The sequence below is a fragment of the Chrysemys picta genome, chromosome 4 (genome assembly GCF_011386835.1).
Source record: "Chrysemys picta bellii isolate R12L10 chromosome 4, ASM1138683v2, whole genome shotgun sequence".
NCBI classification, from domain to species: Eukaryota; Metazoa; Chordata; order Testudines; family Emydidae; genus Chrysemys; species Chrysemys picta.
The window spans coordinates 111,975,411-112,000,258 of NC_088794.1; the positions used below are offsets into that span (position 1 = coordinate 111,975,411).

General features: G+C 40.6%; 1 long non-coding RNA gene across 2 annotated transcripts in view; it reads right to left on the reverse strand.

Moving 5' to 3' along the window:
- LOC135983444 (uncharacterized) overlaps positions 1-22,746 on the reverse strand; it is a 380,072-nt gene extending 357,326 nt beyond the window's left edge. For both annotated transcript variants that reach the window (XR_010601081.1, XR_010601080.1), the window contains exon 1: positions 22,622-22,746. This is a non-coding gene — a long non-coding RNA (uncharacterized LOC135983444). The remainder of the gene's footprint in view (positions 1-22,621) is intronic.
- Between the last annotated feature and the right edge of the window lie 2,102 nt (positions 22,747-24,848).

A 24,848-nucleotide genomic window follows, 5' to 3' on the forward strand; every position in this document is an offset into this window, starting at 1 on the left:
AGAGAACATGTTGTCGCTAAAATTTGGAGATATACAGTAGAGTACATTTCTATTTACTAGAGTTAAGAAAGTCTTTATAGACTATGGGTGGAATTTTCAAAAGTGCTCAGAGTTGTCCTAATTCTGCTCTTATAGAAATAAGAGTTTTACCATGGCTTCACTGAGATCAGAAATAAGTGATCACTGACCCTTTTTGAAAAATCCCATGCTTCATATGTCTCTTTTGAGGCAAAAGTTTTCTCATGTTTTTGCTACTTTTCTTTGTGATTTGGCTCATTGAGATTCCCACATTTGTTCCATTACTCAGTCACTTTGGAGCATCCCACCTATATAGTTAAAAATAATACCTTGTCTTTCTAATTAGGTGGGGAAAATGTGGGATTTCTCTGTATTAATTGTTATGAGTATTATACGCATCTCTCTGTGGACCTCGTGGTTATTGTGTTGCTGGCTAAAGTATAAGGAGTTATATCAGTTTGAGGAAGCTTTAGACTGCAGGAACCAAAAGCTACTGAGTGTAGACAACTATAGCCAGACACATAATGAGGTGATCATTCCTTTGAAGCTTCCCCCCAAATGTGAAACTGAGGTTAGGGTACCAAGAGGGGAGGTGGCTTTTAGGTGGGAACTTTCAAACACAGAGCCTTGGAGGAAAAGGGAGACAGAGGGTCTGCAGAGAAACAGATTAACAGTCCCCAGATGTTGGGGCATCAGGGATAAGTGGGGGCATGCATCAGCTTGGCTGTCCCTTGCAAGTTTAGGTAGACAATATATGTAAAGGCTCTCTTATTCTTAACCCTTCTCTCTCTCGGTTTGTGATGCTCCTATGAACAAATAAATCATAGTCTGTTTAGAACAAGTTTTCTGTCACTGAATTTCCCAGCTGGTTACAGCTCCCAGAAAGGATTATGAACAGGGGCCAAACCCATTTGGACTTGGTGGTAATACACTTGGTAAACAGGGGGTGCTGTAAGCTCATGGTCCAGTCAAAAATGGAGTGAATCAAAGGATTCCACTTAGAGAAGTGCTGGTGTACACCTGTCACTGGCAAGAAGTGCCCATGGAGAGACAGGAAGAGGTCACAAGCACACTTAATACATGGACCCTAATACCTACCTAATAAATAAAAAAATAAAGGGGAGTAATATAATTAATGTGAATCAACATGTGTTTATGGGAAACAGATTGTCAAACTAGTTTGATTTTTTTTTATGAGATTACAATATTTGTTTTCAAACATAGTAGTGTAGACATAATATACTTAGACTTCTGTACAGCATTTGATTTGGTACCGTACAACATTCTGATTTAAAAAACTAGAATATAAAATTAACTCTGCACACATTAAATTAATTAAAATCTGGCTAACTAATATGTCTCAATGTAATTGTAAACAGGGAATCACCATCTAATGGATGGGTTTCTACTGGGATCCCATAGGGACCTGTTCTTGGTCCTTTGCTATTTAACATTATTATTGGCGATCTGTAGGAAAACATAAAATCACCACTGATAAAGTTTGTAGATGACACAAAAATTGGGGGGAGTAGAAAGTAATGAAGAGGACAGGTCACTAATACAGAGTGATCTGGATTGCTTGGTAAACTGGGCACAAGCAAACAATATGGGTAAATATATATATGTCTAAGAACAAAGAATGTGAGCCATACTTATACGATAGTGAACTCTACTCTAGGAAGTAGTGACTCTGAAAAAAATGTGAGGATTGTTAGATGATCAGCTGAACATGAGGCCAAAAGGGCTAATGCAATCCTTGGATTGGAAAAATTGGAAAGAGTCCAACGGAGGGCAACAAAAATGATTAGGGGGCTGGAGCACATGATTTATGAGGAGAGGCTGAGGGAACTGGAATTATTAGTCTGCAGAAGAGAAGAATGAGGGGGGATTTGATTACTGCTTTCAACTACCTGAAAGGGGGTTCCAAAGAAGATGGATCTAGACTGTTCTCAGTGGTACCAGATGACAGAACAAGAAGTAATGGTCTCAAGTTGCAGTGGGGGAGGTTTAGGTTGGATATTAGGAAAAACGTTTTCACTAAGAGGGTGGTGAATCACTGGAATGGGTTACCTAGGGAGGTGGTGGAATCTCCTTCCTTAGAGATTTTTAAGGTCAGGCTTGACAAAGCCCTGGTTGGGATGATTTAGTTGGGGATTGGTCCTGCTTTGAGCAGGGGCTTGGAATAGATGACCTCCTGAGGTCCCTTCCAACCCTGATATTCTATGATTCTATGGTAACAGGGGAATCTTAAGTAGGAGTAGAGAGGCCATTTACCTCTGTATTTGGCATTGGCATGACTGCTGCTGGAATAGTGTGTCCAGTTCTAGTGTCTGCAATTCAAGAAGGATGTTGAAAAATTGGAGACGTTTTAGAGAAGAGCCACGAGAATGATTAAAGAATCAGAAAACATGCCTTAAAGTGATAGATTGAGATCTTTGAGTCTATTAAGTTTAACAAAGAGAAGGTTAAGGGGTGACTTGATTACAGTCCCTAAGAACCTCCATGGTGAACAAATATTTAATAATGGGCTCTCAGTCTAGCAGACAAAGGTGTAACATGATCCAGTGGCTGGAAGTTGAAGCTTGATGGATTCAGACTGGAAATAAAAAAAAAAAAAAAAAATTATACCTTAACAGTGAGAACAATTTACCAAGGGTCATAGTGGATTCTCCATCACTGACAATTTTTAAATCAAGATTGGATGCTTTTCTAAACAATATGCTCAAGAAATTGTTCTGGGGAAGTTTTATGGCCTGTGTTATAGGAGGAGGGCAGACCACAATGGTCCTTCCAGGTTTGGAATCTATGCCGCTAAGCCCTAAAATTTAGGCTTCAATAAATTTCCTTTTTATAAACTATTGTCTCCAACATGGCTGCCCTCAGAATCTTCACTCTCTCAAATGATGCATTAAGGACTCATCTCTCCCTCCTCTCACCTTTGAAACCGAGGACCTACCTCCAGTCAATCAAGCTGATAAACACATTTTCACACTATCCATCCTCTCTATGCAATATCCTGCAATTCCAAGGCGTGCAGTGAGTAGAAAGTAGGAACAAAGATGTGTCTTGTTTTCTCACTAGAAGTGACTGAGTTTGGATTTAGGATAAATCCAGCAGGTCTGAATTCCAGACCTGAGGCCCCACCACTGAGAACCTCAGCCCCTGGCTCCTATGAGTTTCATCTGTGGCACATATTACAAAGTAATCTTTCTGAAAATGGGTGCTGGGTGTTAAAGGACACAAGAGAAGAGAAAAATCTTTGAGATACCTGAGGTCTCAGCCACTCAGGGTTTTAGTTTCCATTCAGTATCTTGGATTTAATGTGGTAATAAAATGGCAGCCCGTGTATAATAAGCACAGGACAATGCTGTAAAGTGCAAAGTCATATTTTTCCACTATGTGAAGCCCCTGAATAGCCCTCCAGGTTAGCCTTAAAGTCAGGGAGAGTTACGGTTGCTCAGCCCCTTTGAAAGTCAGGCAAGTTATTTAGCAGCCCAGTTTTAGACACTCAAATCTGAACTTTTTGGCCTGCTTAAGAGTACTGAGTTCAACTCAGAGTCCTGCTCCAGGAGAACTATGGTCAGAAATGGCTGTCTGTAGTGAGAAGACAGTTTTGAAAACTAGCAAAGTTTTGCTGCATCAGAGTTGTTAATTATCAGAGGGGTAGCCGTGTTAGTCTGAATCTGTAAAAAGCAACAGAGGGTCCTGTGGCACCTTTAAGACTAACAGAAGTATTGGGAGCATAAGCTTTCGTGGGTAAGAACCTCACTTCTTCAGATGCAAGTAATGGAAATTTCCAGAGGCAGGTATAAATCAGTATGGAGATAACGAGGTTAGTTCAATCAGGGAGGGTGAGGTGCTCTGCTAGCAGTTGAGGTGTGAACACCAAGGGAGGAGAAACTGCTTCTCTAGTTGGATAGCCATTCACAGTCTTTGTTTATTCCTGATCTGATGGTGTCAAATTTGCAAATGAACTAGAGCTCAGCAGTTTCTCTTTGGAGTCTGGTCCTGAAGTTTTTTTGCTGTAAGATGGCTACCTTTACATCTACTATTGTGTGGCCAGGGAGGTTGAAGTGTTCTACAGGTTTTTGTATATTGCCATTCCTGATATCTGACTTGTGTCCATTTATCCTCTTGCGTAGTGACTGTCCAGTCTGGCCAATGTACATAGCAGAGGGGCATTGCTGACACATGATGGCATATATAACATTGATGGACATGTAGGTGAATGAGCCGGTGATGTTGTAGCTGATCTGGTTAGGTCCTGTGATGGTGTTGCTGGTGTAGATATGTGGGCAGAGTTGGCATCGAAGTTTGTTGCTTGGATTGGTTCCTGAGTTAGAGTTGTTATGGTGCAGTGTGTGGTTGCTGGTGAGAATATGCTTAAGGTTGACGGGTTGTCTGTGGGCGAGGACTGGCCTGCCTCCCAAGGTCTGTGAAAGTGAGGGATCATTGTCCAGGATGGGTTGTAGATCACTGATGATGCGTTGGAGAGGTTTAAGCTGAGGACTGTAGGTGATGGCCAGTGGAGTTCTGTTGGTTTCTTTTTTGGACCTGTCTTGTAGCAGGAGGTTTCTGGGTACATGTCTGGCTCTGTTGATTTGTTTCTTTATTTCCTTGTGTGGGTATCGTAGTTTTGAGAATGCTTGGTGAAGATCTTGTAGGTGTTGGTCTCTGTCTGAGGGGTTGGAGCAGATGCGGTTGTACCTCAGTGCTTGGCTGTAGACGATGGATCGTGTGGTGTGTCCAGGGTGGAAGCTGGAGACATGAAGGTAGGCATAGTGGTCGGTGGGTTTTCGGTATAGGGTGGTGTTAACGTGGCCATCGCTTATTTGTACGGTGGTGTCTAGGAAGTGGACCTCCCGTGTAGATTGGTCCAGGCTGAGGTTGATGGTGGGGTGGAAGCTGTTGAAATCATGGTGGAATTCTTCCAGGGTCTCCTTCCCAGGGGTCCAGATGATGAAGATGTCATCAATGTAGCATAGGTAGAGAAGGGGCGTGAGTGGACGAGAGCTGAGGAAGCGTTGTTCCAGGTCAGCCATTAAATGTTGGCATATTGTGGGGCCATGCAGGTGCCCATAGCAGTGCCACTGGTTTGGAGGTATATATTGTCACCAAATTTGAAATAATTGTGCGCGAGGATAAAGTCACAGAGCTCAGCAACAAGTTGTGCTGTGTCATCATCAGGGATACTGTTCCTGACAGCTCGTATTCCATCTGTGTGTGGGATGTTTGTGTAGAGAGCCTCCACATCCATGGTGGCTAGGATGGTGTTTTCTGGGAGGTCACCAATGCATTGTAGTTTTCTCAGAAAATCAGTGGTGTCATGGAGATAGCTGGGAGTGCTGGTGGCATAGGGTCTGAGTAGAGAGTCCACATATCCAGACAGTCCTTCAGTGAGTGCCAATGCCCAAGATGATGGGGCGTCCAGGATTTCCAGGTTTGTGGATCTTAGGTAGTAGATAGAATAACCCCGGTCGGGGCTCTAAGGGTATGTTGATTTGTTCCTGGGTTAGTGTAGGGAGTGTCCTGAGTAGATGGTGCAGTTTTAGTGTATTCCTCAGTGGGATCTGAGGAAAGTGGCCTGTAGAATTTGGTATTGGAGAGTTGTCTGGCAGTCTCCTTCTGGTAGTCAGACCTGTTCATGATGACAACAGCACCTCCTTTATCAGCCTCTTTGATGATAATGTCAGGGTGGTTTCTGAGGCTGTGGATGGCATTGCGTTCTGCACGACTTAGGTTATGAGGCAAGCGATGTTGTTTTTCCACAATTTCTGCCTGTGCACGTCGGCGGAAGCATTCTATGTATAGGTCCAGACTGTCATTTCGACCCTCAGGAGAGTTGTTAATGCATTTAGTTTTGTTGCCAGTTACTAAAACATTGGTTGATGGAAGAAAAAGGAAGAGGTCAAGTACCTATAAAAGTCTGAGAAAAATCACTGGGGTGGTGAGGAGGCAAAATTCAGCAAGTCCTAGAACCAGGCTCTGTTTATGCACTAGCAGTGGAACTAGAACAAACTAAAGTAGTGTTTGCTTGTTTTTTAATTTAATAAGCTGTCATTTTTAACTACCAAGATTGGCTCAATGTTTCTAAAAATGCAACCCAGCCACATCATAATGGATACTTGTCTAATTTATTTATTATATAAATGGAAAGGAAGGGGTGCATGTATTTCAGGGAATTAGCTTCAAAATCTCATTATAAAGATAATTTTGAAATCTTTTATTTTTTTAAAAATCAAGATGTATAACAGCTCATATACAACAGTTTCTATCCTAAACTGGTAGACTAGTGCCCTCTGGTGATATTCTCTCAATTAATTTAAGTTTCTAGCTTATTAAACAAGTTTTTAGTTGGTTATTCTAATGACTGATTTAGTCCCTCTGTACAGAATTATTGGATATCCACAGATCTATACGTTTTAAAATACACTTTATTCATCCAGTTAGATTTTTGTAGTCACATGTGATCAGATATTTTTGGTATAAGTAAAAGCCTCATTAACATCTCCATACCCTTGGAAAGAACAGTGTTAATAAGGCGATTGAGCCTTCTGTTCCTTATACACTCAACATTCACCATAGTTAATGGGAGTTCTACATATGCAAAAAGTGTAGAATTAGGCTGTTTATGATCATGACATTTGAGAAGAATTTGTGACTTGATTTTCAAAGGGGCTGAACTTCCACAGTTCCCACCAAAATCTCATTAAATTCATACGGATAGTTTAGGGGCAGCAGAATAAGACCAATATTATGCTGGTTAATATTCATTCATATTTAAAAATAACTTTTCACTTATATATCACCTTCAATTCACAGACACTGACTTTTATTTTTGCCGGTGGGTGCTCCTCTCTGCCCCCATTCCCCATGTAAGAGGAGGGTGGGGCCTCAGGACAGAGTGGGTGTGGCCTCAGTCAGAGCGCTGGGGCCCACAAAAGATTAATCCAGCCCTGTGGGTGCTCAGCACCACCTTTTTTTTTTTTTTAAATGGGTGTTTGAGCCCGCACCAATGGAGTCTGTGCCTAGGCTTCCATTAAAGGATCTAAGACAGCTCCGTGAATTGCTTCAAGGAGAAACAAATTTTTTACAAAATCATGGTATCATACACAAAAAATACTGTAAAGAAATATTTTAAAAGTTCAAAAGGATAAGAAGGAAATTAATAAACTTGTTAAGGATAAACATTTAGTTTATTCATATCACAATATTAAATAACTTTATTTATAGAAATGCCACCATTAAGTGTACAGAACAAAGCGAAATACCATGTGATCTTATTATAATCCTCATCCCACCTCGCCTCTATTTTATTGGTCTGTAAAGCTTCTAGCAAACTTTGGGTGTTGCAGAAATTATAGTGATAAAGGCCTATCCTGCTACCTTTATTCATGATAATGATCCTTATTCACAAAAAGAGTTACTTACATGAGTTAGTCAAGGTTGCACAATTTTGACCCACATTTCCAGACAATTCTGGAAGTGCCATTTGAACACTAGCTGTGTCATGTATCCACTGCGGGCATGCATTGCTCAGAAGATGTTTTCCTAGCAATGGTAGCAGTTAAGTGAGCCAGACATATCAGTGTGCCAGTATAGTGGATTCCACTGAAATGTATAGGGAGGGACAATAAAAATCAATAGTTTGCCTACAGTGTCTATAAAAGGGACATGTTTGAGGTCTGAAACACTATAAAAAAAATTCCTATAACTCAGATTGCACCCATTCTTGGGAATAAAGGGGCATTGCACATTTTCTTTTAATTAGTGAGATAAGAAGGAGTTCGGTTTCATTTATCTTTTCAGAGACAGATCTATTCAAATATTTAAACTGAAAACCTTGATATATCTTTGTGCCCTTGTGTAGCAGCCAAAGCCTTTTCCTCGTTATAAATTTTACGATTTTAGTTCAGAAAGTTTAAATTGACTCTTCAAGGACAGAAATAGTATGGAAGCCAGTTTTAACATAGTGCAGTGTTTATGCTAGAAAGCACGTTTATAGTAAAACATACATTTATTTTGTATAAATTGGAACAAGAATTCATTACTGAATTACGTGGCTTGTTCCATCATTGTTTCCCCAACTTTAACCAGCAGTTCTTTGGGGCCTCAAATGGAATTAATTAAATTTGCAAAATTAACAAAAATGCAATAGTCTATGAATCTCAAATTAAGTTACTAAAATGTTTCTCTTTTTAGCCCACATAGTAGGATTTAAGAATAATCTATTTCCATTTAACTACTTGTTCTTATATTTTGCTGCAAGCCCAGTTCCATAAAGGATAAAATGTAAAATGTATTTAAGAGCTTTGTACAGCTTTAGCTATTTTTCCAAAGAATAAGCTGATCAGAATTTTCTATAACAGAACTATCAGGAGCATAATGTATAGAGCTGCTACTATATGTTTAAATTTGACGGCATCATCAAATCAGTGGGAGTTCAAATGATTGTAAATGACCATCTTTTTCATTTAAATAGTATCCAGAATGGAGGAACGGGGGAGATAAAGGTAAAATCTACTCATCATGAACAGATATTATGCTGAAGAGCTGCCTGAAAGTGTATTTACCTGATGCACCAATCATCTTGCTCAGTAGGAGATGTTGGGAGTTCAGTGCTTTTGAAAGTCAGACCACACATTTATGTGCCTAAGTATGGCTTTGGGAGCCTAAGTGTAGGCTCCTATTATTGAAAATCTTAGCCCGAGCCCTTAACTCTCAGTCTGATATCTAACTACCATCACTTCCTGTAAAAAGCAGTCCATTTTTCCAGCAAAGTCAGAAAGAACTTGGATACCATCTCACATGCTATCATCATGATTGCTCTCCTACTCTAATTATTCTTTGGTCATCTGTGGAATGAAGATCAAACTGAAAGCTGTCGACATTCAGAGACATGAAGTTATAAAGGAAAAAAGTGGTTTCCCAGAACTGTAAAAGAACGAAAAGTTTGAAACGTTAGCATGTACTTCTACATCGCACAATGCAAAACCAATAAATATGACGAAAAGGTATTTTGTATGAATCACTAATAGACTTATAAGTAATAAAACATCACAGAAAAAGTTATATAGATGTGAAGGACTTCTGGGAAACAAGACTATTGAGAAACAATGCTCACTCAGTAAGTAGCTGAGGGACACCAACTAAAGCCCTGATCCTGCAAACACTCAAACATGCTTACCTTTACACATGAGAATACGGAAGTGAATGGGGCTACTCACATACATAAAGTACATGTGTTAAGTCTTAGCAGAATCAGGAAGTAGTGAAGTATTATGTATGTAATGCAGACTAAGAAGTTTGCTTTTGGAGAGATACAAGACCTGGTCCATTCTTGCCACCATTATTGAGTATCTACCTAGATACTTATACAGCCCCTAACACCTTCCGAGAATTTTAGAATAGAACGGTGAGGAATCCTGACCCAACTGAAGTAATTGGAGTTGCCTGACTTCAATGAAGCCAGAATTTCACCCTATAGATCTTCCTTCCATGCCTATAATAGTAATAGCTTTATTTTTGTTTGGTTGGTTTGCTTTGCTTTTTACCTTTAACTTTTGTTTGTAGCTGCTGATGGGGCCGCGGGGAAGACAACACTCCCATAATGGACCGATTGCTTATAAAACTTTGGAAAATTTTCATGATTTGAGAGTGGGATGAATAACCTAAAGGAATACTACCTATAACAAGTTTAACATTTAGCAAGCCTTCATTACTTATATTGAAAAGAAAAAGTGGATGAGGAAGCTATTTTATTAATTATTTTTCCTTACTGAAGTTTAGTTTATTATATTGCTCCATTTCTTCTGCATATATGTAAAGTTTTTTGATGTTCTTAATTTGAACTACGTAACAATCTATGTCTTGGCATAACGCATACTCAAGTAATACTTAATAGTTCACTATTTAAATGTGACCCTAATAAAAATATTCTCAAGAATATTCTTCTGAATGTCAGCAATGGTTCAAGACTAAGGATCTTTCAAACCAGCCTTCCTAACAAATGAGATCAATGAAGGTCTTTTGTATTTAAAGATTTTTGGGTGAAAAAAAATTACAGCCACATTACTAACAATTTGTTACAACCTTAAATATATTCTTTGAGAGAACAGTCAATAAAAATAATTCTGAGAGATCAAACAGTACTAAGCTATTCCCTAGGAGTTTTGAAATATTAATGATCTCTGCCTTAAGAGAGATTTAACTGATGCCTCAAACTTGTAGCAAACTCTAAATAGCCCACTTTAGGTCTCCAGTCAACTCAAGCCTTTTACAACAGAGGATGACAATGGACATAAAAGGAGGACATGAAGCCAATGCACCTACTTTCATGAATAAGGAACATACATATGATAAAGGGAAGCATATTTGTCTCAGGGTCTGTACCTAAAGGAGAGAACAAAAACAGTCTAAGAGGAGGACAAGTCAAGGCCATATTTAATATGTAGAGTGCACATTTTGTTCATTCCTCGTTTGCTTAATCATTTAGGTTTTTTAACATTAGCACTGAAGAGATAACCAGAAGTGAGTTTTGAAGGAGGGCAGAGTGGTAGTACGACACAGTGAATCAACAAAATCATAGGAGGCATGCAAGTGGGAAAAGAGGTTTGTGCAATAAAGATAAATCGGGAATTAAGGTTAGTGGAATTATCTGGGGATAGGGTACAAAAAGGGCAGAGGGGGAGACAAAATGAGTGTGGCAGTAACAGAAGTGTGAATCACTTTGGAAAAAAAAGATGAGGAGTTAAAATCCGTAAGAATTATTTGCATGCTGAACTGCTAACAGTTAGTATTTTTCCTCCATGAACAGAGAAATTAATCTTAATGAGGCAATGTAGCCCAGTAGTCAGGACATGGGGCTCAAGAGGCCTGAGTTCTAGTCCCACTTCTGTCACTGACCTGCTATGTGATCTTGGGCAATTCACTTCACCTGTCTCTTTCCGCCCCATCTGTAGCATGGAAAGGATACTACACTTCTTCTGTGAAGCACTTTGAGTTCTAAGGATTTATGTATCAAGTTTCATTATTTAAATCTATGCCTTTAGCAGGTTACCATCAGCGATCATGGGGTCCAATTTATCAGTGCCCTGCTCTTTGCAGAGTCATTTACCCCAGTGCAAAATGAGTTGAGTGTATATGCAAAGTGAGCACAAGCTCACTATTTCACACCCACTTTGCACTGGTGTAAGTGACTGCCCCACATCCATAGGCCATGAATGCCTAGGGCTAAAGGGGCTCAGGCACCCCAAATCTATTTAACAGCTCACCATCTCCCCAGCTGCCCCCTCTTCCCACATGAACACCAAGCTACACAAGCGAAGCCCTGATGCGTGCCATGTGATGCTGTGGCAGGCTCTTTAAGCCTCCTCCAGGAGGTGAGAGCCAACAGGCCAGAGTGGGGAGCTGGGCCCAGGCCAGAACCACAAGATAGAATGGAAACACTGCTGTTGAGACTTACTCTCCAACCCCCATACCCAGGACCATGGGACAGGAGAGCACCAGTGGTGAGTGTGAGGCCAGGCAGGCTTGCTCTATAACCTCCAGGCCCAACCCCACAGACTAGGAGCAGAGCCATCACTGTCCAGGATGAGCAGGGGGCTGGGTGGGCTCACTCTGCAATCCCTGTGGGACAGGAGCTGCCGCTGCTCAGGGTGATTGTGGAGGCAGGGTCACTCTCCAATCCCACTGGGCCTCCCCTCCACTGTGGGCCAGGATTCTGCGCCCCAACATTTTCATCTTCTGTTTATGCCCACGTCCTTGTGCAACAATGATTTGGGCTCTAGGTTTTTAAAACTTTGTCTGATATTTTATTACCCATAAGGACTGGCATCAATATTATAACTGTTCAGTGTAAAAAAAAATTCTGTTAACTGATTATTGACTCATTACCCTGCACAGTTTCACTGAGTTAGCTGGAATAATTGTGAAGAGTATATTCTTATGCATCCAGAAAATGTTTAAATGTAGCCCTATAGCCATAAAATGCCACAGTTCTAGTTGACATTGGTTTCAGATGTGGTGTTTAAAGGGAGGCAGCCCAGGCAGAAATAAATATGTATTGTTCTGTCACATTACCTGTCTTGCATAAAGTAGCAAAACACTTCGTTTGTTTAAAAGGTTGAATAAGGCCTCAGTCTTTCAGACATTATAATTATGAATAATTGACATGTAAATTTACATGTCTAATCATTTCTGCCAATGAAACAGTAAAACAGAATGTTATGTTTGCCTAGGTTTCTGCCCTGAAACTATGTTATATTAAATTACCAACATTTGTAAGTTTGTCATAAAAATTCTAGTATTTATTTAATTACTGAGACTCGATCTTCCCATATTTCCATGCTGTTCTTTAGGGAGCGAATTTACTGCTCTTTGTTTGCCTTGACTTTAACAAATAGAATTCAAGGCTAAATCCTGACTCTCATACTAGACTAGATAGCCAGGAAAACTAGTCAGAGCTCCATGCCCCAGCCAGGCACTACACCCACAGAAAATTGCTCACATCTCGAGTGGTCATACACAATGCAGCAGCCTAGCCAAGCTCAACTTCATCCCCTAGAATGGAATCTGATGCTCTGTCCCTTCTCCATTGCCATTGGGAACGGAGACACACACACCTGAGCAGGACCGGCTCTAGGCAGCAGCAAACCAAGTACGTGCTTGGGACGGCACAATTTTTGGGGTGGCATTCCAGCCACCTTTTTTTTTTTTTCCTTTTCTTTTCTGCGCTTCGGTAGTTGCGCTCTCGGAGGTTTTTGTGGGGTTTTTTTTTGTTTGGGGTAGAAAAAAAATCTAGAGCCAGCCCTGCACCTGAGTAACAGACAGGGAGCTCAAATGGGGAAAGTATAAAGGGACGGAGCAGTCAGCACACTACAGACCTAGCTGACAGCTCAAACACCACAGCTATCACACAGCACCAATGGGGGCTAAATAACTCCTATTTTCCCCTCGAACACTGGCAATACAGGGATTTCAGCTAAGCCCTCTGCAGACTCAACAAGGCCCCCATACACATCTGTTGTCTTCACAGGTCATTTCATGGTGTCTGAGCCCAAGGCTGAAATAGCTTCAGCTAATTGCATGGAGGCGAGACAGAAGCATGATGAGAGACTAGTGGAGGAAGTAAGGTATCACGTGCCTGAGCTCCCCAGCCCACACTTGTGCTCTGCAGGTGTTAATCCACACTCTGCACTCTAATGTGTTGTTAGCTTGACTTCCTTGGATGTGCAAGGGCAAATACACAGCCCACATGCATGAGAACAAAGGACCTGTGAGCCCCTTATTTTCACATTAGATGAGTCAAGATTTGTTCCTTATTGAACAAAAAGAGCTTTAAAAAGTGCCAACTGCTTTTATTAGTTGCCTTTAATTTTCTCTTTCCCACTTTTGAAGTTTGAGAAACAGTATTGTTCCTTACAATTCTATTCTTTTTCCAGTTGGTAACACTGTTTTTGTTGATACTACAAAAGGGCTTCTAGAAAGTTATTTCTAGTTTGTGATCTGAATTTTAATAAAACAAAAATTAGACATCTTGAGTCTATTCTTTTGATGTGCACCCAACAGCCCCTGTGATATTAAATAGGATCCTATGCACATTTCCAGTGAAAAAGAGACCACTTTTACAACCATGTAAAGTCTTTGGATGCTGTAAACAAACCTATATACACAGGAGTGCTTATCAGGACATCATCTTGATGATTGTCTAGTAGTTACAAAGAAGGGACTGGGACCCACATTCTTCTATTTCTGAATCAGTAACATCAGCCACGGCACATAGTCTTGCGACTAAGTTTAACTATCTGTAAAATTGGGATAATACCTGCACAGGGATGTTGTGATGCTTACTGAAAGTTTGTATGGCATCTGGAGACCCTCAAATGGAAAGGTTATGTCTCATTAATATAGAATCAAACTTGGAGCTTACAAATCTTGACAGTGCCCGTGTAATCTACTTTAAAAAGCTATTACATCATCTTAACTAGCTCCTTAAAATAGTTGACATGTATATATAAAATTAGGCTAAATCACAATTTTTCTTGTGTGTAAAGTAACTTATTTGTACAGAAGCTAGCACTATGGGATCTTAGTCTAGGACTGCGACATCTAGCTGCTATACAGTACAATAATAAATTATTTAAGAGCACAAGTCCATTGAAAAAGCCCATCCCAAATTCCAAGAATAGCTACTGAAAGGTTTTTAATGTTTAGGGAATGTTTGTAGCAGATTAATAAACTTAATCTGCGTCAAAGCAGATTGGATGATAGAAAAAAAATGACTTATTGTATCAGTCAGTGCTCATCTGAGCTATACCATGCTATCCATAGACCTGCAGAAGAGCTCTGAAGTTTGAAAGCTTGTCCCTTTCACCAACAGAAGTTGGTCCAGTAAAAGATATTACCTCACCTACCTTGTCTCTCAAGTTGCCTACTAGGCATTCAGGAATACCTGCATACATAAAAGTAAAGCTACCTATTAATAATGTAATATGCACAGTTTCAGATAAAATTGCTAAATTTTACCTTGCACTCCCAAAAAAAAAAAATCTAGCAACAATGGTTCACAAAACACACATCAATCTAACTGTACCATATACATGTGCAGCATAAAAGATGGTAGCCTATAGTTAAGACTGCCTAATACTTTACATTTTAAGACACTGTTTTAGTTGGTGTCACAGGACATGGCTTCTCTCCTGCCATCTCCTCGCAGAAACCGCACGGATTCCAGTGCTTGTGCCTTCACCATACCCTTTTTATTTTAAGTTCCCTCCACCATTTCCACAACAATCCCCATGCAACAGTACATTTACAGCACCAATAGCACTTTTTGACCTTCTCCCCAGGACCTGAGGGGAACAGAGGTCTCCCTCCCTTGAGGCTTCTGCATGCCTGAGCTCAACTAGCCCTGGTCCCCTCTCCTCACCCTCCTCATGCCTCTTTATCAGCCTTAGGCTGATGGCATAATTGGCTCCTTAAACCATCCAGCCAGCCCAATTGTCTAATAATTAGTTCCCTTGAGAAAGCTGCAGGGGGTTAACAGCTGAGTGATCAGAGTGCAGGTGTACCTCTTTGCACTCTGTCATATTCACTTATAATTTTTCCAAGATTTAACAGTTTGAGCTTTTGAAATTTTCCATGACAAATGTCTGTCTCAGTCTAACACCTGGAAAGCTTCCGTTAAAATTATACATCCATTTCTGAGACTAAACTTAAGCTAAATTATTTTTACCCTGTCCATATTAAAGCCTTCCATCCATTTAAGTTAAAAGCTCTAGCACCTCCATGCTTTACAGTAGTTTGAGGTTTAGCAGGGGTGTGCTTTTTGTAATCTCTGCAAAAGGCTGCCCAAATAATAAATCTCATTTGCATATATGCATTAGAGATTGGCAGCATTAGTCATTGACGAGACCATCCTCAGTGAGCATGCTCCATCCCCACAGGTGAAAACATGCACTATTAAACTCCAGAACAAGCATTTCACATTACAAAATATTTTCCTCGCTGAAATTTCTTGAAATAAATAAGATTTCACACAAAAAATTGTTTTGCTCAAAACATCTTTTTTCTAAAACTACCAGTTTTGACAAAAAATTTCCAGCCAGCTCTATGTAGGTCCACCCGCCTCGTTTGTTGCAGAAGTTGGTAGGTGTATAGTGAATGAGGCAGGGAATTGCAGGAAGAGAAAGAGTGGCCTGTTGTGTTAGTTTCAATGGAATAAACGAGCCCAGAGTCAAAGGTGTGCGCACGCACACAGGTTTGCCAGCTCCTGGAGTGCCAGACTGAGCCTGTAGGGATACTACCCAAGTGACAACAACTGCAATTGGCTACCAGAGCCCTCTGGCACCATTTTCCAGCATTTTCTTGCTGGACTCCAGACACCAGACGAGAAAGCACGTGCCTGGGTCGGCACATTGTAAGGGGCGGCATTCTGGCCAATTTTGGGGCAGCCAGCCCAGCCCTGCAGGGGCACGAACTAGCGATCCCCGCTGCTCACCGTGCCGCCGGGCTCCCTGGGATGCGCCATTCCCTGCCGCCTGCACTGGCCTCTGCCTCATGCACCGATTTGAGCCCGGCCCGGCCGAGCCACCTTTAAAGGAGAAGCTGAGCCAGTACCTCCTGCAGCCCCCAGGGGCTCTGCCTGCCCGGCTGGGAGAGGCACCACAAGGCCGGAGGGCTGCCCACGGGTGGAGGGAGCAGGCGGGTGCCGCCCTTCACCCCCCTGCAAGCCGCCTTGACCGCCCTCCACGGCTGCCGGTTTCTTGCTTAATCCCATGACAGCCACCACCAATACACATTTTGATAACCTTTTATTAAAGATACAGAAAAAGGAAAAACGGTTGAATTTAAAAGTCTTAAGCGAGACTTTTAACCGTATCCCTTATTCCCTGCAGCTGAAGAAAGTTTTTATAAGGAAAACCCTGTCTGACACTGTGTCAGATTTGTATTAAAGATGGTAACTGCCCCCAGGGGGGGGGGGGTGAAGAGAAGGGGAAAAAAAGAAAAAATTAGTTGAGCTCTCTCGATGTTAAAATTCAATCCTGCTTCCTTCAAGACAAAATGCACACAAAATGGAACAGAAAAGAACAGCAGAGATTTAAACAAATCATGCACAGTCCATCTCTGATGTCAACTCTCACTTGCTGGAGAACCAATAGGCACAGCACACAGTACTGACAGCCCCTCAGACCTGGCAAACTTGTATCAGCATCAAGCTGTTTAAGGAGTTGCCTTTCTAGCCACTGGCTCCCACCAGCATTACAAAAGATGCAGTCTTGGGCAGCTAAGCCAGACTTAAATGGAAGACAGAGAGAGAGAGAGAGAGAGAGAGAGAGAGAGATGGGTGAAAGAAAGGGATACATGGGGGAGGGGGATGGGAACAAGTACCTGAGTGTCACATTCTAAGTGGTGTTCAGGATTTAGCCAGACTCATTGGAGGTGGCAATGTCATCTGGGGGTGTCTGTGTCTCTCCCCCTTCCTCCCCCCAAACCCTAGGCAAAGAGCTCGTAGCAGGACTTGAAAACCCATTGAAACTTCCTCTCCTAGTCCTATGGAAAATGACATGGATTTGTGCCAGTTACTGCTCAGCATTACATGAAATTGAATTGCTACATATTTCAGAGTGGACTCTAATAGCAATAAAGGAAAAGTGAAATTAAAATACTAAGCGAAGGCAAAAAACAGTTCAATAAAAATGAAATAGTTTTAAAAAAAAAATGTGGCTGATGAGATCCTGTAGGTTAAAAAATGAGTCCTGTGAACCATTACAAGAAAGTAAAACACTGCATTACTTTCATGCCGTGGATCTTGGAAATAAACTATCTGTAATGTAGTTGACTTACTGGATCTCCCTCAATATATAAAACTTATTACATTTATTCCAGCTAAGGAGGAACCCTTGCTATAATCAGAATGACAAGTGAAAACAGGATAGTATTAAGCTTGTTTTAGTCCAGTCATCTCGCAGCTATTTTGATCCTCCCAAAGTCTTTAAGGACCCCAGAAAGATGTGATGAACAGAATAGCTCATCCCCTCATCATTTGGCCACCAGTTAGTCTTAATATCTGAAACACTGACTTGGTCCCTTAATTTCCAGTTCCATTCTACTTTTGTTTACTAGTCATGGTCTTAACACAGCCATTGGGTTGTAGCAGCAGATCTTTTTGTTTGGACCAATTCAATCTGCCATTCACTGTTGCTAACTTATTTATAAATGATTTTATATAACAGGCTGAGTTGAACTATTGTTACCTTGGACAACTTAGAATACAGGCCTCTGCACAAAAGGTTTCATGAATAAAGCAATGGACTACAGTCCTGCTTCTGTTACAGAGCTCCTATAAGGCTAGGCAAATTGCTTAAACCAAAAATGTTTGTATGCTCATTTTCAGAGTACCTAACTTCAGACACCTGGGGCCAGATTTACACAAGCACTGAGCACTCATAACTGTAAGTGACATCAATGGGAGTTGTGCTTGGATCATATAAATTGTTATAAAAATGAACTTAAGTGTCTCAAGTTTGGTACCCAAACTAGTGGGCACAAGAGCGGGGCCGAGAATTTTCTATCAAAGAGTTTGACAGAAAATGCAGTTTCCACAAAATCCAAGTTTTCCAATTCCCAAAGGAGAAATCCAAATGAAATATTTTGTTTTGGGTCAATCCAAATAAAAAATAAAAATTAAAAAAAAAAACTCTGTTTCTGATCAGTCTGACATTAATATGCGCTCCCTTAGCTACCATGATGCTTCATGGGAATTGTAGTTGGGTGCCTCGTATCTGTTCTCTATGAACGGAGCTCCTTGGCTTGATTACATCTCCCATGGTGCACTGTATTCTATCCCCTGGTTAAACCTTAAGTGCACCATGGGAGATGTAGTCCAACTGCAAAATTCCCATTGACTTTGGTGGGAGCAGGACCAGGTCCATATAAAAATGACATTTGCAGACCTGTTGAATCTAGTAAGAACTTTATGAGAAAATACATATGTTAAATAGATGCATAATTTTTGTTTACAAAGTTTTGGAACGGTCCAGAACCCTCAGCTCAATTCATAAGTCCATTTACCCTCAGAAGGAGAAGAAAGTTGGAAGGAAGGTACTGATAGATGTAAAAATATTGTACCTGCAGTATGCTGGAGTAAGAACATATGAATGATTTGCCACAGCCACCCCAGGATTCTCAAAGAAATTAGATTGATCTCTTTCTTGGTGCTAAGCGTTGTATCTTTAAAGCCCTCTCTGAGGTGTACTAAGGCATCAACCATGACTAAAATGCAACAAAATGTCTATGAAGACTTCCTTTTAAATAAAATTAAAGAATCCAGTCAAGGAGATCTAATACAACAAGAAAGGAGGAAAGGGATGGAGAGAGGGGAAAAAGGTAAAGGTAATTGATATATGCTCAGATATAGTGAAATTTAAGGAAAACAGAAGCCATGCTAGCTTACAGTCTTTTCCTTCACTTTTAGTTGAGTTCAATAAACTGTATTAGTTTTATTTGGGAAGGACCAGATGATAAAATTCTAGCTAGATGACTGTAGGAAAAAATAAGGCAAAAAGATGTCTGAAACAGAGCACTTTAATTTTCAGTAATTATTTTTCTTCTCGTCTATACACAATATACAGGATTTGCACTGATAAAACATACTTAACTTTATATTATGTCAAGGAAGCAGAAAGGAAAGTGTGTAATAGCAGTGATGAAACTTAACATTTGGAAATATTTGTGACCTTATTTCTCCTCTAAAAGTATTCCACTTAGACCAAATTACTTTATCTTCTTCCTTACCTTTATATCCAGCATGTGATTTTGTTCACTGGATCAAATCTGGAGTAGTGTACAATACTTCAGCCCCTACTGAGTATGTTCACACAGACAAAAAAGGACATGTGGAGACAACAACAGAATGTTAACCATCACTGTGGCTGGATCCAGGCCTTTATATAAATTTACCACCTTTGGTAATCTAAGTCTCTGTAGTTTATCTCATGCATACTGGACTTTACTTATCAGTATGATATTTTGTGAATTCAGGTGATTGACACTGGTGAAAAAAAAAAAGTCAGTTATTTTCTGTTTTATTATTGAAATAAAATACCACCTTCAAATTATCCTAAAAGAATTTGAAAAAAGAGGAGGGAAAAAAAAAATGAAGCACATTTATAAACGAACACTAGTCTTGGTACGGTAAAAGCTATACCTCCCAACACAAAGAGAGACCAGCATCGACATTAGCGGAGAGTTTTAGTACACAACTTTGGGAGCTACTAACATGTAGAAACTAATCTATTTCTTGTATGTTTTAAAGGCATCTTTTCTTAAATCTGTTACTTCATCTGTTCCTCTCTCCCTCTTCCTTACATAGGACTCAATTTAATCCTGTCCAAACATGCATCCTCACAACAGAGGTCTTTTGAGTCTTTCAACCCTATAGAAGAGTCACCATAATCATGCTGTAGTGTCCAGAAAAGATCATAGGTTCAATTCAATATCCACTGAAGGCAATGGAAGTCTTTCCATTCATTTCAGAGGTCATTGGCTCAGGCCCTGTGGCTGTCCATTATACAGGTAGTTCTTTTTTAATTAAAAGAAGCTTTCTGCATTGCTAATTGCATCCTATATAATTCATAGATTCATAGATTCTAGGGTTAGAAGGGACCTCGAGAGGTCATCGAGTCCAGTCCCCTACCCACATGGCAGGACCAAATACTATCTAGACCATCCCTGATAGACATTTATCTAACCTACTCTTAAATATCTCCAGAGATGGAGATTCCACAACCTTCCTAGGCAATTTATTCCAGTGATTAACCACCCTGGCAGTTAGGAACTTTTTCCTAATGTCCAACCTAGACCTCTCTTGCTGCGGTTTAAGCCCATTGCTTCTTGTTCTATCCTTAGAGGCTAAGGTGAACAAGTTTTCTCCCTCCTCCTTATGACACCCTTTTAGATACCTGAAAACTGCTATCATGTCCCCTCTCAGTCTTCTCTTTTCCAAACTAAACAAACCCAATTCTTTCAGCCTTCCTTCATAGTCATGTTCTCAAGACCTTTTATCATTCTTGTTGCTCTTCTCTGGACCCTCTCCAATTTCTCCACATCTTTCTTGAAATGCAGTGCCCAGAACTGGACACAATACTCCAGCTGAGGCCTAACCAGCGCAGCGTAGAGCGGAAGAATGACTTCTCGTGTCTTGCTCACAACACACCTGTTAATACATCCCAGAATCATGTTTGCTTTTTTTGCAACTGCATCATACTGTTGACTCATATTTAGCTTGTGGTCCACTATAACCCCTAGATCCCTTTCTGCCGTACTCCTTCCTAGACTGACTCTTCCAATTCTGTATGTGTGAAACTAATTTTTCCTTCCTAAGTGGAGCATTTTGCATTTGTCTTTGTTAAACTTCATCCTGTTTACCTCAGACCATTTCTCCAATTTGTCCAGATCATTTTGAATTATGACCCTGTCCTCCAAAGCAGTTGCAATCCCTCCCAGTTTGGTATCATCCGCAAACTTAATAAGCGTACTTTCTATGCCAATATCTAAGTCATTAATGAAGATATTGAACAGAGCAGGTCCCAAAACAGACCCCTGCGGAACCCCACTTGTTATTAATGATTCCCAATCCTGCTGGAAAGGCATAACAACTCTCTGAGTATGGTTATCCAGCCAGTTATGCGCCCACCTTATAGTAGCCCCATCTAAACTGTATTTGCCTAGTTTATCGATAAGAATATCATGCGAGACCGTATCAAATGATTAAGTTGTCACTAATGCTACAATCTTTAGGCCAGATGCAGCCACCCTTACTCAAAATGAGTAGTACCTACAACATGAGTAGTTCTAATAAAGAAAGTGGGACTTCATGGAGTAAGGTATTACTTCCACCCATAGGCTCATTGTGTAACTGGCCCTTTTAAAACAGTAAACAAAACAGCCCCTGATGTCATCTACCATGCAAAGCAAGGCTCCCCCCACGGGACTCAATGAATGGTGCTGATTCAGAATGATCCATTTTATCTATGGGTAATATGTAAGCATAACAATAAATCAGTTTAAACAAATATATATCCATGAGACTTCTGCCTCATATATGATATCAATCTATCAGTTGCTATAATAAAACTTTTACCTTTGATATTCACTTTTTTTTTATGTATGCCTCATTATTTCTACATGCTGATTACTCAATGAAAGGGACTGCATTCTATTTAAGGATATGGAAAGGTCACACACCAAAGGGAGTTTAAGTCTGCCTTTGTTTGCAGTTTTCACAGAAAACCACCATGCTAATGTTAATATTTGCTTTCACTTAATACATACGCTCCAAATATCTAAAAAGAAATTCATAAAAAGCAGCATGGTTGACAAAGTACTTAAGACAAGTTATTGATCTCAGAAGAGTTATAAGGACATTTTAAAATTGGTCATTTTATGAAAGTTCTGGTATATTTGCTTTCCTTAAAAGGCTGTTGTGATACATCAACTTCTACTGCACAGAAGACAAATGGCAGTTATTGTAATTGGTACCCAGAATAGAAGAATACATGATCATAGGATGCAAGTTAAAAGAAAGGTTATTGCAATAATTGAAATCAAATTCAAAATGAAACAGGATGATTAATTAACTATACCATTCATTCTTAGAAAAGGGCATTGGGTGAAGATTCTAAAGAGCTTTGTTGTAAAAACAGCTTGACTAGAACAATTATTCAGGTTTCATGACAGGCCTTGATTCTCCAGACACAAACTTCGCTATGCAAATACAAACACAGCAACCAGCGCTGGTCCCAAAGCAAAATCCCAGATCCAAAACAACTAAAAAAAATCTGGGAGGAATTTAAAATCTGCTGTTTGGGCACATATGTAACAGGTTAAGGGATACACAAAGTGAAATTTATTATTAGTGTGAGAGCAAATAAGGCACTCATTAAATATTGTGAAAAATGAGTTGATGTCTGTCTGTAACAAGGTATAGCAGGGCCCCCCTTGATCCTGCCTCTGCTCTTCTCCAAAGAATCACTCAGAGACCTTTTGGCTCAGCAGTCACCAGTGCAGTTTAGTTACACAGTGCAAATCCACCACTTCTCACCACATATCGCTGGGAGTTCTAGCTTTAGGGGCTTCTCTTTCTTGTAGTCAGGAGGCAAGATCCATCCCTTTCCTTCTACTGCCTGGCCTGGCCTGGCCTGGCTCCGCTCCGCTCCGCTCCGCTCCCCCTGCTTGCTTCCTTCCTTCCTTCCTCTGAGCCTGTATATAGCCCCAGGCTAATCAGGCTGGCAGCTGTTCTGCCTCTGCCAATCAGGCTCAGGTTCCTCTAGTCACCTCCCTTAATTGGAGCTAGAGTGACAGAAGGCTGGCTCAGCAGTTCCTGGTCAGCACCCTGTCGAATGATGCATCAATAGCATCTAAAAATATTTGTAAAGGATATTTTTAAGGAAAACCACTTATTTTGTATTGCAGTCGCACAGAGACCCCAACCAAGGTCAGGGCCCCACCGTGCTAGGCACTGTACAGACGCAGAATATGAGATAGTCTCTGCCCACAGGGAATTTACAATCTAAACTAGTCAAGACAGAAAAAGGATGAGAGACAGGAAATACTATTATCTGCATTTCACAGATGGGAAAAAGATTACGGGCATGTCTACACTACAAACTTAAGTCAATTTAGGTTAGGTTAGGTTAGGTTAGGTTGACTTACAACCATAGCAGTAATTACTGTGGTGGTCCATGTCCACACCACCCTCCTTCTGTTGGTGGTGAGTGTCTTCACCAGGAGTGCGTCCAACGATTTAAGACAGGCAGTGGGGGAGAGGGGAGCTGAGAGCCCAGACTCTCAGCTCCACGTGCAGCTCCCTGCTGGGAGCCCCGCTGCCTGTCCCCCTCCCAAGCTCTTGGCTCCCTACTGGGAGCCTGGCTGTCCCCCCAGGCTCAGAGCAGGGAGCCATGAAATTGACAAGAATGACAGCCAACAGCCGATGTAAGTAACCCACAGTGTCTACACAGACATGGTCACCCTAACTACACCCTACCTTACGTCTCTCGAGGAGGAGGAGTTATTACGTGAGTGGGGCACTTACAGCTACAGGAACAAAGCTGTAGTGTGGACACTGACATAGTTAGGTTGATGTAAGCGGCCTTGCATCAGCCTAACTCTGTAATGTATACCAGGGCTTAGTAATTTGCCTAGGTCATACAGGAAATCTGTGATAGTTCCAGGAATTGGACCCAGACCACTTAAGTCCCATTTGAAGTGCTTTAACCACAAAACTACTAAGGCCCAAATTCAGGAAAGTAATTAAGAATGTACTTTAAGTACATTCCTATTCAGGAAAGTATGTAAGCACATACTTAAGTCCTACTGAGTTATATTTCCATGAGAGTGTGAATGATTTAGGAACACAAATACCAATAACTGTCAATACATCTTATGCTCCTAAGTCAGTTAGGGCTTTGGGTATGAAACTTTCAAACAGGAGATTTCAAATAAGACTTAAGCACATGCTTTCCTGAGTAGGGATGTTTACCTGAATTAAGGCCTAAGGCTAAAGCTGGTTACAATTCTGAATTGCCATTTTGCAGGGCATTTCTACATCTCAAAATGTGTTTTTGCTCCAACTTGAAACTAATGCATTTTCAAAATTTCCCACAAAATGAAAGTTGTGGGAAACACATTTTGAAAAAAAATTGAAATTAAAATTTCAAAAGTTTTCCATAATTAAAAAGTTTTCTGTTTCAAAAAATTTCTCATGGGAAATTATTGAAATAGATACAATTTAGCATAAAGTAAGGTTATGCTGAAATGGCATTTGCCAAAGGAAAACTCTTTCAATGAGAGTTTTGATAAGCCCCAAGGCTCCAATCCAGCACGGCCCTTAAAGCAATCCCATTAGCTTAATGTAAATAACTTCCACTTGAAGTCAATGTATATTGTGGAAAGAGTGGTGTGGGGACTTTATGCACTCAAACCCATATGTATGGACTTTAACCTCCACAGAATGGTGAGTGAGCTTCAAAATTGAGCTATACATCATGGACAATCAGGTTCTTCTTGACATTTTGTGTACAGTTAGCTGGGCTAGGATAGTTGTTCTTGCTATATTTCCTCAGAGTATTTCAGCACTTTAGTTTCCACGCTTATACAGAATCAGGAAGTGCAGAGGTACATGAAAATAAATATAGCTAACACCTTTTCTGAACCTCAAAGAATGTTCAGTTGAGGTTCAGTTCAATAAATGGGTTCAGGTTTGGAGAGCTAGTTAATATGAACTGGTATGCACCTCTTTCCAGCAGCGTGGAGTAGAGTACAACTGCCAG